Here is a 15883-nt window from a genome sequence, read left to right as displayed (position 1 = left end):
TTGATGCACTGATTACGGTAAAAACCTGGATCCATCCTCATGCTTCACTTTCGGCACGTTAAAGGGGTTCATATAATTTGTACACGTTTGATGCACAGGTTGTAGTAAAAATCTGGATCCATCCTCACGATTGACTTTCGGCATGTTAAAGGTATTCATAGAATTCGTACACGTTTGATGCACAGATTGCAGTAAAAATTTGGATCCATTCTCACGATTGATTTTCGACATGTTAAAGGGATTCATACAATTCGTACATGTTTGATACACAGATTGCAGTAATAATCTGAATCCATTCTCATGCTTCACTTTCGGCACGTTAAAGGAATTCATATAATTTGTACACGTTTGATGCACAGGTTGTAGTAAAAATCTGGATTCATCCTCACGATTGACTTTCGGCACGTTAAAGGTATAAGCAAACTTTACTACATAAATATTTAGGGTATAAAGAAGGTTCTGAAGCTCATGAAATTTCAATTTTTTAAGAATTTCTTCATAGATATTTTTAAAAAATGTTATAAAAAATGAAATTTCATGAGGGTCAGGACCTTCCTTATAGCATCCACATTGACAGTTTGAAACGATTCGACGCGTCCATTTTGGAGAAAAGTTTCATGAACTATTGACTCTTCAGATGCCACATTCACATCCCCCTAAAGGTATTCATACAATTCGTACATATTCGACACGCAAGTTGCTGGATAAATCTGGATCCATCCTCACGCCTGATTTTCGGCATTAAGGCGATATGAATGTGGCGTCTTTTAGTGCCGACCGAACCTTTAGCACTTGAAAAACGACGACATATCGTTGTTCGGCACTAAAAGGGTTAAAAAAGGGACAGTTTCCATCGATTTTCAGGGATTTCTGCTCGCGTTTAGAGTTGACTTATCATTAATTTCCCGGGTTAAAACTGATAATTTCCAGAGTGAGTGTCGGTGGAGGTGATTGTCAGTCGGAGACTGGCTGGATCCCTGTCATCCCTCAGGATGAGGGGTCCAGCCCGATCAGTCCGACAGGACGACCTGGACCCGGGCGCTCTTCGGGCACGCCGCGGGGCATCTCCCGGTTTTCGTTTTCGTTCTCTCCCTCCGGGACGCCCTCTCCCCTCCGATCGGACGACGCACCGAGCGTCGGGGCGCCGAAGACCCTCCTAGCCGGTGCTCCCCTTTCACCGGCCCTCGACTATCGATCGCAAACTTTCGGAGCGCGAGGGTCGAAAGCTCGCCCGCGAAAGCCAGCTCGGGGCTCTCGACCCTGTCGCTGTTTGGAGAGAGAGAAAGAGAGGGACGAGGCAAGGGGCGACGCCCCCTCCCCCGTGCCGCCTCCTGGGGGAGAACGGAATGACGAAAGCGAGTGGAAACGCCGGCGAAGATGTTTACCGCGAAATTTCAAGGCCACCTCTCTACGTGTCTACCGATGAGAATGGATCTTGCCGATGTCTTCTCTCTTCTATCCTCTTCCTACTGAAGGAGGCGAAACTACTATTAAGGGGATGTGAAAGAGGCGTCGAAGAGGTTTCCTTTATAAAACTTTTCCCCCAACTCGGTTTACCGAATGGCTCGAAACTTTACACCGTGAATAGGAAGACTATAAGGAAGGTCCAGAAACTCATGGAATTTCAATTCCTTTCTAATTTGTTTATAGGTATTTTAAAAATAGTTTATAAAATATGAAGTCTCGCACGTTTCAGGACCTACTTTAGGGTCTCCATATTCGTGTTTTAAAGTATGAAACGATCTGACACACCCAGTTCGTAGAAATGTTTTGTAAACGATTGATCTTTCGGGTGACACTTTCACATCCCCTTAAAGGGATGGTTCGAAACTTTATACCGTGAATAGGAAGACTATAAGGAAGGTCCTGAAACTCATGGAATTTCAATTGTTTTCTAATTTGTTTATAGGTATTTTAAAAATAGTTTATAAAAAATGAAGTCTCGCGAGTTTCAGGACCTACCTTAGGGTCTCCATATTCACGTTTTAAAGTGTGAAACGATCTGAGACACCCACTTCGTAGAAAAGTTTTGTGAACGATTGAGCTTTCGGATGCCACTTTCACATCCCCTTAACGAGTCTATTGTTTTTTTAGTTTTCGTTAATTTTCGTTTTCGTAGATTTACAGAATATTAATTGGCTTATTGTTAAAAGCTATATGTGTAAGCCTCAAGGAGACGTATAGAAAATGGATCCAATTATTCCCTTCTATGATCCTCGCCCAAGTGCCGTTCCTGTCCACTGTTCGTAAGGACAGTCTTGGTCTAGTCGTATCAGCTGTTTAGGGGTCTTCTAAACAATCATCTTCTCGCCCGTGATTCTTGGAATAAGCCCGATCATTTTGCCTTTGTCCCTTTGACTTACCTCCTTCACTTCTCCATGTAAGATCTCTTTCGCTCTACACCCCGAAAAATTCAGAAGGCAAAACGGGTGCGAGAAAAATAGGGTTAGGTTGTTCTGGAAGAGGACAAGTGAGAGGGACAAGTAAGGTTAGGTCACCCTCTTGGAGAGAAGGAAGGTTAGGCCAATGTGAGCGGAGAGGGGAGGTCGTCCTGAGGGCGGAAAGGCGGGAAAGGGAGGTTAGGTTAAATCGAGCGAGAAAAGTGAGGTTAGGACCGACGTTACGCAGCGGGGATAGCGCGGAAGTGCTTTGTCTTCCGAGTCGGAAAAAAAGAAACGCGCGGTCGGACGAGGAATTTGCTTAAGCGACGACCCGGCGTCCTTCTTCCGGGACCTTGGACTCGTCGCGACGCCGGCGTCGCCGCGCGGACCTCGTCCGGCATTGTCTCGGAGGTCAATAACGGCCAGGCGGTCGTCGCCGGAAGTTCTTTGTTTCCGGGGTCCATAGGAAGCTGCCGGCGCCGTCCCCTCGCCCTGTCCCGAGGGACTCGGGAGCGTCGCGGCGCCCATGGAGCCGACGTCCAGAAAATATTTACGTCTGGCGCGTCGGGCGTCCCTACTTCTTTTTAGTCCCATAATCCTGCAATAGACCGAGGCGCGTTATCGGCCGGAAGTAACGGCCCGCTATTTTGACTTATTATTTTATATTCGGCGTCCTAGCTGCGGCGAAGACGCGGGGGAAGGTTACGTCCCATTAGCTCAAGATCTCATCTCCCGGAGATCGAGATAACGGTGGGAGCGATCGATCACTCTAGGAGCCCTTTGTCCCTCGCGGGAGGAGGTTGGAAACTCGAGGCTGGAAAAGCGAAGGTGGAAGTAGAGAGTCGGCCGGGGTCAAGGTCGGCGAAAAAAGGGCTCGCCTCCTCGACGGCGCGTCCGGCGGGGCGACCCGCGGTAATCGCACTTGGCCGCGCTTACGAGGAAGCTACGAGGAAGCTACGAGGAAGTGGGCTACCCCCACTCCGCGGCCGCGCGCGCCCCCCACTCCGCGGCGACTTGGACTATTTCCGCTCGGCGGCTGAGCGGCCGACCAATGGGAGCGCGGGGTGGTCGGCCGCCGGCCAATCGGCGCTGCGCGCGCCGAGATTCCCCTCGCGCGGCCGGGAGTGGGGGGGAGCCTTCCACTCGGCGCTTCCTAGAGCCACACGGCAACGGCACCTCGTAGCCGGAGTGACGGCCGGCCGCTCAGTCGCTTGCCAGCCTCGAGACGTGACGGTACCGACGCGCGCGCGCCCCGTGCCCGTTGGTCTCTGTGCAACCGTGCGAGGTTAGCGCACCCCGTCGTCGCATTACCCGTTGCCGCTCCTCGCCGAGAGTAACACGCCCCGGCCGACGGCTAACGGAGACTTGCAAACTGCGGAATTCCGCCGCCCGCACGTGCGCGACGCCAGCGATCCGCGCGGCGAGTGCGCCAGTGACCGCGCCGCGAGTGTGAGGGACGTCTCGCGAGTTCGTGACCTGTGGAATACCCGACCAATGAACAGTGGGGAGCGCCGAGCACACTCCTGGAGCGAGGCGCGCCGCTCGACACTCTAGTTATCAGGGATATCAGAATCCGACGGGATCCAAGGTAATTCGCCCCCATCCGCGAGGAATCTTCCTCGATACTTCTTAGCGATATATTAGGGGTACCGGCGGTCGATAACGTTGCGCTCTGCCGCCACGTTGTTCCCTGACACGGCCCGTTTTTTATCTACGCGACGTCGAACCTTCACTCCTTTCTTAACATCGTTTGCTATGTCCTCTTCCACCCTCTTCCTCGGCCGGGTTTCGCGCCAAGTCGCTAATACGCGCGCGCGAACGCCACCTGGGATCTTGGTGTACCGTAATTACCATAAATACCTCAACCTGTGTACCTAACCTCGAAATGATTTACGGAGAGTGCGCGGTCGGACTTCGAATCTCGAGCCTGCCTCCTGGACGCGTTCTAACGATCACTCCAGGGCGCTGCGAATATTCGTATGTTCCCCTGAAATCCCCGAAAATTTATCCACTCCGTCTTCGCCGCGGAACTTCGCGAGATGGAGACCAACCTTGTCGGGCGGCGCTATTTTTAGCCGCATATTTGACCAGCGATTAGTCTCTCCCCGTCGACTCGATCTCCCGGTCGGTCGAGCCGTTTTGCGCCCAAAGTTTAGAGCTCGCCATCGCCACTAGGCGAGCGAGTAATTACTCAATTTACTTCCTTCTTCTCGTCCCACTCGAGTCATCCTCAAGTTTCTCAGGAATGCTCCACTAGGTATAGAACTCGATGCGAACAATCCCGTCCGCCATGTATTAGGTTGTCTGGTAATTTCCTGCGGTTTTTTCTTAGATTCAAAATTGCGCCAATGTCATTGATTATGTTTATTTTTGCTTTAAATGAAAAATAAGAAAGGAAACCACACGATATTTTGAGACAACCCAATTTCCCTGTTTGTTTACGCCGCCTGAAACAGCGAAATTTTTACCGCCAGATAAAACGGAAAAACCTGGAAAGTCGGGGAAAATTGCCGAAACTCGTGAAACTCGAAGTTCCCTTTTTTATTTGCCGTTGCAAAACAAGGTTATTTCGGTATTTTCGATTTTTCACCGTCGAGTGGGGACGTTAATTCTCGCGGAATGAAATTTGAAATTGAAATGAAACGTGACTCTCGAATTTCGAGTTTGCGAGTCTCCGAGTCGAGAAAACTTATGTCGGAAGTCGATATCGGAGTCGTTGTTTAATATAAAACATAGTGTCCGTTAGAGTGGAGATCTGTTTTGTTGTTTAATATAAAAAATATTGTCCGTTAGAGTCGGTCGCATTCGTTTGATATAAAAAAAATAGTGTCCGTTAAAGCCGAAATCGGATTCGTTGTTTAATATAAAAAATATTGTCCGTTAGGGCGATAGCGTTAAATTAAGGGCCGTTAATTTGCCCGTAATGTTGCGAGTTCGATTCGAGAAGAATCGACATCGTCATTCTTCGCAGCTTTTGGAATACGTTTCTGGTAAAATTGGTTTTAAGGGGATATCGTGGATTGTCGAGGAAAGGTTTTGATTTAATTTGAACGGTCGATGCGCGATCGACTCGGGACGGAAGGAAGGCGATCGATATGTACGCACGGCTCGTGGAAGCGGGCACAACGGAATCGTTGTTTATAAACTCGGGAAGTAGCGACGGGAAGACACGGGTGCAAGAGTACGCGCGATATAAATACCCCTCGCGCGATCGCGTACGCGCCACTCGCCTAGGTGCGCGCGCCTATGAGCGCGTACTCCGAGACGGCCGATAACGAGCGGTGGGAAGCGGGAGACGGAAGTCCTCCGAAGGGCGAAGATCCAAGATGGCGGCGGGTCGTTTACCGAAATTGACTCCGGAAAGGAAGTTCATTACAGATACGAGCCGTTTACAGATCAGAATAATTGAATTAACTGTTAGAATCGTTTCGAATTTTAGTTTTCTAGGGAAGATCTAAAATGGCGGCGAGTCTTTTATTGAAGTTAACTCCCAAAATGAAGTTTATTACAGATACGAGCCGTTTACAGATCGACTCTACCGTTAGAATCGTTTCGAATTTTAGTTCTCTAGCGATGATACAAAATGGCGGCGAGTCTTTCATCGAAGTGGACTTCCGAAAGGAAGTTTATCGCATATATGTGCCGTCTACAGGTCAGAATAATTGACTCCGCTGTTAGAATCGTTTTGAATATTAGTTCTCTAGGGAAGATCCAAAATGGCGACGAGTCTTTTATCGAAATTGACTTCCGACAGGAAGTTTATTACAGATACGAGCCGTTTACAGATCAGAATAATTGAATTAACTGTTAGAATCGTTTCGAATTTTAGTTTTCTAGGGAAGATCTAAAATGGCGGCGAGTCTTTTATTGAAGTTAACTCCCAAAATGAAGTTTATTACAGATACGAGCCGTTTACAGATCGACTCTACAGTTAGAATCGTTTCGAATTTAAGTGCTCTAGCGATGATCCAAGATGGCGGCGGGTCTTTTATCCAGGTTAACATCCTAAAATGAACTTTATTACATATATAACCCGTTCACAGAACGAAGTGTTCTAGAATTCTCTAATATTTACGGCCAACCAGTTGATCGATGCGTAATGTTTTATGCTCCAACTCGGCCCATCTCTTTCGACATATCCTCATACATTTACTTTACCTACGTACAAATAGGTTTAACTCTAGGTTTTACTAATGTACAGTTACTCTCTTTTTTAATATCACTTTCATCTCGTGACGGCTTTTTTTTTTCTCGAATTTTTATATATGGACTTAGTACACTTCTACGTGATATGTACAGTGGCGGACATGAATGCCTTCCTTCCGGATATTCTGCTGCCAATGTACGGTAGGAGGGCATTCATGTCCGCTAGTGTACGTGTATATAAAATCGTGTTTTCCGTATAATGCGAGTGGAGGAAACCGAGACAGCGGAGTGGGGGAAATAAGGGAAGCGAGAGAGAAGCGAGTAAACGGCGTGTGACTTCAACCCTCGGCGATCCCAGGGCCGCCGTCGTCGCGCCTTAGAACGGTAAAGCCGCGCTCCCTCTCTCTCCCGCTCGCAGCGTCGCGCCTCCCTCCCTCTCGCTCCCCCTCACCCCGTGGCCCCGGCGGCCCGCTGACCTTGGACTTTTCGCTCCGCGAGGCCCGCGAGCCGCTTATCGCTGACTCGTCGCAAGGCCTGATCGATTCGCCGATCGGACGCGAGTCGATCTACTCGTCCCCCCTACTTAAGGTGAAGTGAAACCCCCCTTCAAATCAGTCGATTCGAATACAACACTTTTTTTTAAGGGTATTAGACCAAACTGTCCGAAACTTTGACACATCACTCCTGATCATCTAAGAGTTGTCCTGGCACATTCAAAATTTGGATTTTTCCAAACAATTTTTTGACTCAGTCCAGACCAGAACCAAAATGGCGTCGAGCTCTTATATTTCGACGAATATACAATTATCGAAGGCTCTGATATGAGAAACGAAAGGGTCAGGACAATTTTATGACAATTTAGAACACTCCGGTAATCGATAAACTCGCATTTGAACGGGATAAAGGCAAAAAAAAGTGTCGTGTGCGCTTCTATGGTAAAACGATGGGAAGACGAGGTCTCGGAGTGAAAATTTAATTGACCTGGAAATCACAGATGGCGCAGGGGGTCCCTCTGTAATCAAAATATTATTTTCTTGTGGGTGGAACTGTCAAATCGCTCCTGGACATGCCTTACCTTGGATGGTGGTTTCACCTCCTTAAAGTGTTTAATAGCAACTTCATGGGAAAGAAAACATGCAAAATGTTTTTCCAGACAATTTGCCGGTTTTCCTTATTAATGTGGAATTCTCGTATACGAGTAATCACGGGCCGAGTTGGGAATTCTAAACCGCAGGCGAATACAATTTAAAAAGGCAACATCATGGGAAAGAAAACATGCAAAATGTTTTTCCAGACAATTTGCCGGTTTTCCTTATTAATGTGGAATTCTCGTATAAGCGTAATCACGAGTAATCCAAAGAGGACCGAGTTGGGAATTCTAAACCGCAAGCGAATACAATTTAAAAAGGCAACTTCATGGGAAAGAAAACATGCAAAATGTTTTTCCAGACAATTTGTCGGTTTTCCATATTAATAGGGAATTCTCGTATACGAGTAATCACGAGTAATCCAAAGAGGACCGAGTTGGGAATTCTAAACCGCAGGCGAATACAATTTAAAAAGGCAACTTCATGGGAAAGAAAACCTGCAAAATGCTTTCCCGTACAATTTGTCGGTTTTCCTTATTAACGAGGAATTCTCGTATACGTGTAATAACGCGGAGCGATCATTACGGGGACGTATATACAGATCGGATATGGAACACGTGCGTATATAAAACGGGAAGGGAGGTCGTAGCCAGAATTGAAAATCCCCGGTCCCTAGGGACGCGAAGTAGGGAAGAGGGGAGACCCGAGGGAGCGGAAGGAACGAGCCCGAAGGAAGGGACGCAATTCCGTGGAACTAACCGGAAGAGCGGCCGGCAACCCGGAAGCGAGGGGAGCGAGGCGAGATTTTCTCGGCACCCGGGGGGAGGTAAGGAAGGGGGAGGAGGCCGCCACGGGTGGAGGGATCGATCGTTAAGATCGAGATAAAAGCGACTCCGTGAATCCCCCCCGCCATCCCTCTGTATCGTCCCCCCCCCCTTTGATCCCCTCCCGGCGTCCTCCGTATTTGCTTTGCTCGCCGTATTACGCGAGGAGTGTCGTTGTCGCTCCTCGTCACCTGTTATATATATATATTATATACTATATATATATTTCTCTTCCTCTTTATATAAGAGATGTAACAATATTCCTGCGTACGCGTTCGTACGCGGGACTTGTAACAATATTTCAATGTAAACTTTGTATATCTCTCGCTCGATAGGGATACTACAGAATTCCTGGCCATGGTTTACGGATCGCCATCTTTGTTGAAAATGAAGGCGAAAAGACGTACATATAAATATATTTTTTTTTTCTTCTTTCCTTTGGTCCGCGTGGCTCGTATGTAATAATTAAGCGTGAAATAAGAGCGAGACAACTTGCGACGAATAATTTGATTCGTCGATTGCCATTACAGGGATAATACACGTCCGTGGAATGAACGCTTCTTTTTTTTTTTTCTCTGGGCTTTCCTACTCCATTTTCAGCGACGAGTGAACCATGCCCACGGAACTTTGTATAACCTGTATCTAGGTGAAATTTAACGATATAGGTATACTTTAAGGGGATGTGAAAATGGCATCCGAAAGCTCAATCGTTGATAAGACTTTTCTACGAACCGGGTGTCTCAAATCGTTTCATACTTTAAAACGTGAATATGGAGACCCTAAGGTAGGTCCTGAAACTCGGTAAATTTCATTTTTTACAAACTATTTTTAAAATGCCTATAAACAAATTGGAAAAGAATTGAAATTTCATCAGTTTCAGGACCTTCTTTATAGTCGCCCTATTCACGTTGTAAAGTTTCGCACTATTATGTAAACTGACTTGAGAGAAAAGCTTTATAAACAAAAACCTCTTCGACGCCACTTTCATATCACCTTAACGAAATCGCTGTTTAACCCTTTCGTTACGGCGGCCCGCTCCGCCGGCAGTCAGTACTGGACGCGACACCGCGGCGAAAGGATGCACCCTGCGCGTCGGCAGTTTTCGGCGTTCGTACTTACGTCTTCAACCCGAACAACGTCTTCTTGACCATGACTTCCCTTTCTACGTACACTTTTCTAAGGGTTAAGGTGAAGTGAAACACGTCGAGGAACTTGATCGACGTCGATATAGAAGATTTTTCTAAATGCCTACGTTGCCGACGTTGGTTTTTATATTGACAGCTGGGTTGAATTATATCAGGTATTGTACCCCGGCGGACATGAATGCCTTCCCATGTTGCACCGGCGGCACCGTACTCCCAAGGAAGGCATTTATGTCCACCACTGTACCAAATGGCATATTCTACCTGTTCTTTTCGTACAATAGTTATGAAGACCTCGTATTACCATCATTATGGCATAGAAGCGCATACGACACTTTTTTCCCTTTATCCCGTTCAAATGCGAGTTTATCGATTACCAGAGTGTTCTACATTGTCGTAAAATTGTCCTGGTCCTTTCGATTCTCATATCAGAGCCCTCGATAATTGTATATCGATCGAAATATGAGAGCTCGACGCCATTTTGATTCTGGTCTGAGCTGAGTTAAACATTTTTTCTTCGAAAAATCCAAATTTTCAATGTGTCAGGACAATTCTTAGATGATCAGGAGTGACGTGTCAAAGTTTCGGATAGTTTGGTCTAATACCCTTAAAAAAAAAAAGGTGTATTTTAATCGACTGATTTGAAGGGCGCCACGCTTCACCTTAACCCTTTGCGGTCCGAAATTCTGAAATCCCCTTGCAAATGTCGAATCAGCCTCGACATAGGACCGCAAAGGGTTAAAGAAAACGACGTGCCCGATATAGGCCATGTCTCGAGTAAAGAGACTCGGCGGTACGTCGAGGTCCCGCGTGTGTACTTGTCCGAGACGCTGCCGGGTGTTTCTCGACAAACAGGACCATAAAAGAGGGCGGAAGAACGACAGGGAAGTATATCGATAGAAACCCGGTAGAATCGATATACGGGTGCCGGCTTACCGGAAGTCGCTCGATTTTCCGGCCCGAAAATTTGGGTTAGGGGACTTTTACATGACCGGAGGAGAACCATTTCCTCTCGCCTCGTCGGCCCGGGAGCTATAGAGAGTGGCAGGATTCCTTTCTTCCCTCGGAAGTGCCTTTTACGGTCCCGTGGAACGCCACCTTTGGGGTCCCCCCCTCCCGAACCCCACCCTTCCCCCCCGTGCAACGACGGATCAAAGAGCGAACCGCTCTGGAAACTTTGGGTAACCCTCCCTCCCCCCGCTCGGCTCCCCTCGCCCCCTTATCGCGGTAACGCCGGAGCCCATTAGCCCCCTCTAAATCCGGGGGGGAGGAGGAGGAGGGAGGAAGGGGGCGAAGTTCGGGGCGTCGCTCACCCCCGCGATCGAGGGCGCTCTTAATTTCTCCCCTTTGAGTCCCTCTCTCCCCTGTTTATCTTGTTTTTCTTTCTTCTCTTTTTCCCCTCAGAGGTACACCGGTCTCCCTCTTTATTCGCGCACCCGTTGTCTCTGAATTCACTTTCTTTCGATTCTCTTCCCTTTCATTTTCTTTTCTTATTATATATATATATATATATTTTTTTTACGTTCTCTCAGAGGTTCTCCGTCGATCTCGCGTGATATGTGCCCATAATTATGAAAGTGGTCTAAGTCAAAATTAAAAAAAAAAAAAAAAATGAGTTTATCAGTTATTTCACGCCATATTATTTCAAACGAAATTAATTCAATGTAATTTCGAAACAAAAAATCTATGACTTAGACCACTTTCATAATTATGGGCACATATATTCTCTCCCTTTCCCTCGAAGGCGCTCCCTCTTCTTCGCTCGATTTTATACCCTCCTCCACCCTTTCCCGGAGATCCTTTCCACTTTTTGCGCGCGTATTGTTCTCTCTCTCTCTCTCCCGGTTTCCCTCGATTCCTCCCCTCTCCCGGGTTTCGTTTCCTCTTATTTCCGGCGGCATCCCTCTCTCCATCCTCGTCTCCCTCTTCCACTCTCTCCTCTCTTTCCTCTCGACGTGCCTTCCTCCCTGCATCAGTGGTTCTCTTCCTGTCCCTCGATCTTTCCTCCTCCCTTCCGTGCCCCCCCCCCTTTTTTTTTCTCCCCATATCGCAGCGGTCCTCTCGCGCGGACGGGGTCGCCGGGCGTTTCCGTCGGCCGGGTCGCCTCCGTCGACGGGGGCCCCCTCTGGGGGTGGTGGGGGGGGACCGCCTGCGGAATGTGGGCCCAATTAACGGGACCCCGTCTCCCGGCCGCGGCTCGGTTTCTTGCCCGCCCTCGGGCGGGCAAGGATGCTCTTTCCCGGGAAAGGAGCGAGAGAGAGGTCGAGGGGGGAAGAGAGAGGGGGGGGGCAGAGGAGCCGACAGAGAGGGAGACGGAGAACCGGTCGGTACCGGAAGTGCGGGCCTTGGGACGATGCGCGGGCCTCTCGAGCGGAGGCTGGGTCCGCGCCTCTCTCCGTCTGCCCCCCCCTCCATCGGGAGAGAGGAAGAGGCGAGCAAAAGGAAGCGCGACCGACGCGATGGATGGCATCCGGTCCGTCCGAGTGCTCCGGGAGAACGCGCGCGTCTTTCTTGCCGGCCGGCCTTCCGTCTCTCTTCAGCGCCGCGGGAGCGACGCCGGGAAAGAGCGAGAGAGAGAGAAGGAGAGAACGATAGCCGTGGGGAGCCCGCGGGTGCGAGAGGGATGGCATTAGCCGGGCCGGGCTCACGCATTCCTTTCCGTCGGATAACTATTATTACGAATCGGATCCGGGACAGGCGACGAGGACGCCCTCTTCCCCGTCGCCGGGGCGACGAGGGAGCCCTCCTTCCCGACCCCACGCAGAAAGCCCAAGGCAGTATTATTCTTATTCCGCCCCTCCCTCCTCCAGCCTCTCTTCGCGCCCCGGTTACCCCCCCACTTGCCGATCTATTATTGTACACACTTCCTCCTGGCATATTTATATGTACCCAACGGACCGCGCCGGGATTCGCGCGGTACCCGCGCCCTTAGTCGCGTTTACCTACCGTTTACTTGCATTTCTTTCAATTTAACGCCCATTTACTTGGGCTTACTCGCGTTCGCTTGCATTTGCTTGGACTTCCTCGCATTTACTTGAGGTCACTCGCTTTTATTTGCATTCATTTGAATTTACTCGCATTTACTTGAGTTAACTTGGGTTTACTCGCATTTTTGTTTGAACTTACTCGCATTTACTTGAACTTACTCGCGTTTATTCGTGTTCGCTTGCATTCATTTGAATTTACTCGCATTTACTTGCGTTTACTTGGGTTTACTTGCATTCATTTGAATTTACTCGCATTTAATTGAGCTTACGCGCGTTTACTTGGGTTTACTCGGGTTACTTGCCTTTATTTGAATTTACGCGCATTTACTTGCCTTTATTTGAATTTACTCGCATTACTTGCCTTTATCTGAATTTACTCGCATTACTTGCCTTTATTTGAATTTTCTCGAGTTTACTCGCGTTCACTTGCATTTATTTGAATTTACTCGCATTTACTTGAGTTTACGCGCGTTCACTTACATCTACTCGCACTCACTTACATCTACTCGCACTCACTTACATCTACTCGCACTCACTTACATCTACTCGCGTTCCCTTACATCTACTCGCGTTCACTTACACTTATTCGCGATTATTTACATTTATTCGCCTTTATTCCCGTTTACTCGCCCTTACTCGCCTTTACCTCGCGGCTTCCGCGGACGCGTCGCCCTGGCAGGGCTTGACTCGATTTAGACGCGCTCTTTCTCTCTCTCTCTTCTCTTCTCATCTCTTGTCTTCGGCAGACTCTTCTTCTCGGTACATCCCCGGGCCACGGGAAACTCGGCCAGCCCGGAAGTCCCGGCCGTTTTCCTCTCCTCGCTTGGCAGTACTCGACGTCGTCGCGGTGTGACGCGGAGATTAGGTGCGGCCACGTCGCGTGCGTCTCGCTTCGATGTCACTCTTGGTAACGAGAAAGAATTCTGCGGACGTGTCTTTTTGCGTTCGGTAGAGACATTTTTTTTTCCCCCTTTTCTTTCCCTTACGGACGTATATTAATTGTAGGAATGTCACGTGGGAAGGGCGAAGCGATATCCGGGTTTTCCAGGGGATATTGGACCGAGGGGAACAACTCCGCGGATGTATCATTGCAAATGGTAACGAGATTTTATACAAAGTATATATTTGTAATAAGCAAGTATATATGTAATATGTAATAAGGGCAAAACGATATTCGCGTTTTTCCGGCGATATTGGAGCGAGGGGAACAACTCCGCATATGTATCATTGCAAATGGTAACGAGATTTTATACAAAGTATATATTTGTAATAAGCAAGTATATATGTAATATGTAATAAGAGCAAAACGATATCCGGGTTTTCCCGGGGATGTTGGAGCGAGGGGAACAACTCCGCGGATGTATCATTGCAAATGGTAACGAGATTTAATACAAAGTATATATGTAATATGTAATAAGGGCAAAACGGTATTCGCGAGCGAGGGGAATAACTTCGCGGATGTATCATTGCAAATGGTAACGAGATTTAATACAAAGTACATATTTGTAATAAGCAAGTATATATATAATATGTAATAAGGGCGAAGCGATATTCGCGTTTCAAATGATAACGAGATTTAATACAAAGTATATACGTCATAATCGTCGTTATGTAGAGGCCTAAAAGTGGCGCGGTCCTCGCGCGACGATGTCGATGATTCTAAAAAACAATGAAAGTCTCTCAAAGGTATCCTCGCGTTTAATGGCGGAACGTAACGTATGATGCGACCTCGGCCTTCCAGTTTTCATTATACCTAGATTTTAAAAAGAAGGAAAATAATGATACCTGTTGGTTTGGTAACGATTCTTTATACGGGGGTATAATGATAATAATCAATATTAGTATTACAATGTAACGTGAAAGAGACGTCATCCTGGTATTTTCGTTGTAAAGAAATTTGAGGGTACTGCAAAGACACCTACGAGTTTAACATTTTTTTTTGTTTAGAGGGTACACATTACACTATACCAGTATATCGCTATATATTACATATTATTACATATTACTACATATTACTACACGTTGTAAAGACATCGTAGACCTCGCAATTCGGTAACGGCGACGGCGTAGTTCCCACCGCGTCGTTACACCCTTTAACGGCGACCGTTAGCGACCGAGCCGCGGCCACGGGGCCCGGGCGTCTTATCGTTGTGGGAATGATTCGCCGAGACTCCGTAATCGCGGCTCGGCGTCGGCCCCGGCGATTTAATCGCGTCCACGAGTCGAGCATCCTCTTCCTGTCTGGCGGACGAGCGGCGGACAATTTACGGGTGGCATCCTGCTTAATCGCCGATCGGCCGCGATATCGCCGTTTTATCGCCCTTGGCACCCGGGGTCCCACGGAGCGATTTGCCCCCGGCCCCTGAAAAGCGTGAAGAGCCCTTGGACGATCAGCGAAGAGAGAGAGGGGCTTATNACGAGCAAAAGGAGGAAAGTGGAAAAGCACACAAACCGCGCGCTGGAGGCCCATTGACACCGGGAGGATTTCCCGGCAGTATCAGGAGCCCCGGGGCGGGGATTAATCCTCGGCGAGTGACTCGACAATGGCGGCAGGTCGGCGTCACGGGGAACTACTACCTGCGGGTTTCCCGGGTGCGCCGCCTCTTCCTCGGGATAATCCCCGCGCGGTCAGGTGTGCGCAGACGCGGCGCCCATCTGGCGGGGCGCAATTAACTCGGGCCCTCTCCTCGTTATTAAATCCCCACCTAAGGGGGAGAGACGGGGCTCGGACGACGGATTTCGGGCGTAGAGGGAGAGAGAGAGAAAGAAAGACGGGGAAAGAGGATCCAAGAACACCGGGTCGCGCTCCCCGTTTCCGGCCGGGCGAAGTAGCGGAGAGTAGAGGCGGCCGAGCAGAAACGCGCTCGCGTCTCCCTCTCCCTCCCCCGATGAAAACGGGGATTAGGAAGTTCCGGGAAGGGAGGAAGGCCGCCCTTCAAAGTGGCCGCGGGTCCCGAGGGACCCCGGGGTGAGCGAGGCGGCCGGGACTTTTCAATCTCCCGGCCGCCCCGCCCTAGAAAGAGACAGAGAGAGAGAGAGAAAGAAAGTATAATCTGTGCAATCCACAAGGGTTGAGCGTCGCCTAGAGGTCCCCGGCGAAAATCCGTCCGTCCACTCTGACTGCCGCGGAACGACTCAATTAGCGCGCTCCCTCGGTGGAGGCGGGGAGCGAGGAGGAAAAACGGAGGGGAGGATCGGCGGGCACTCGAGGGAGCCGGAGCCTCTTCGGGCAGGTTTTGAAGGCGGCCTGGACCGGCACGCAAGGGCCCGTTCCCATGACGAGGAGCCGGTGCCGAGTGACGAGGGTGAACCCCC

General features: G+C 49.0%; 1 protein-coding gene across 1 annotated transcript in view; it reads left to right on the top strand.

Annotated features, from left to right (window-relative positions):
* Positions 1–3565: 3565 nt before the first annotated feature.
* The window catches only part of LOC105700729 (ets DNA-binding protein pokkuri), a 29600-nt gene continuing 17282 nt past the window's right edge, over positions 3566–15883 (top strand). Inside the window, exon 1 of the mRNA XM_023432006.1 lies at positions 3566–3969. The gene's annotated coding sequence lies outside the window, so the exon portion shown is untranslated. The remainder of the gene's footprint in view (positions 3970–15883) is intronic.

The sequence above is a fragment of the Orussus abietinus genome, unplaced genomic scaffold (assembly GCF_000612105.2).
Source record: "Orussus abietinus isolate OABI.00-Male unplaced genomic scaffold, Oabi_2.0 scaffold207, whole genome shotgun sequence".
In the NCBI taxonomy this organism is placed as follows: Eukaryota; Metazoa; Arthropoda; class Insecta; order Hymenoptera; family Orussidae; genus Orussus; species Orussus abietinus.
The sequence above is the reverse complement of the archived record's forward strand: the minus strand, read 5'-3'. Positions and strand labels throughout refer to the sequence as shown.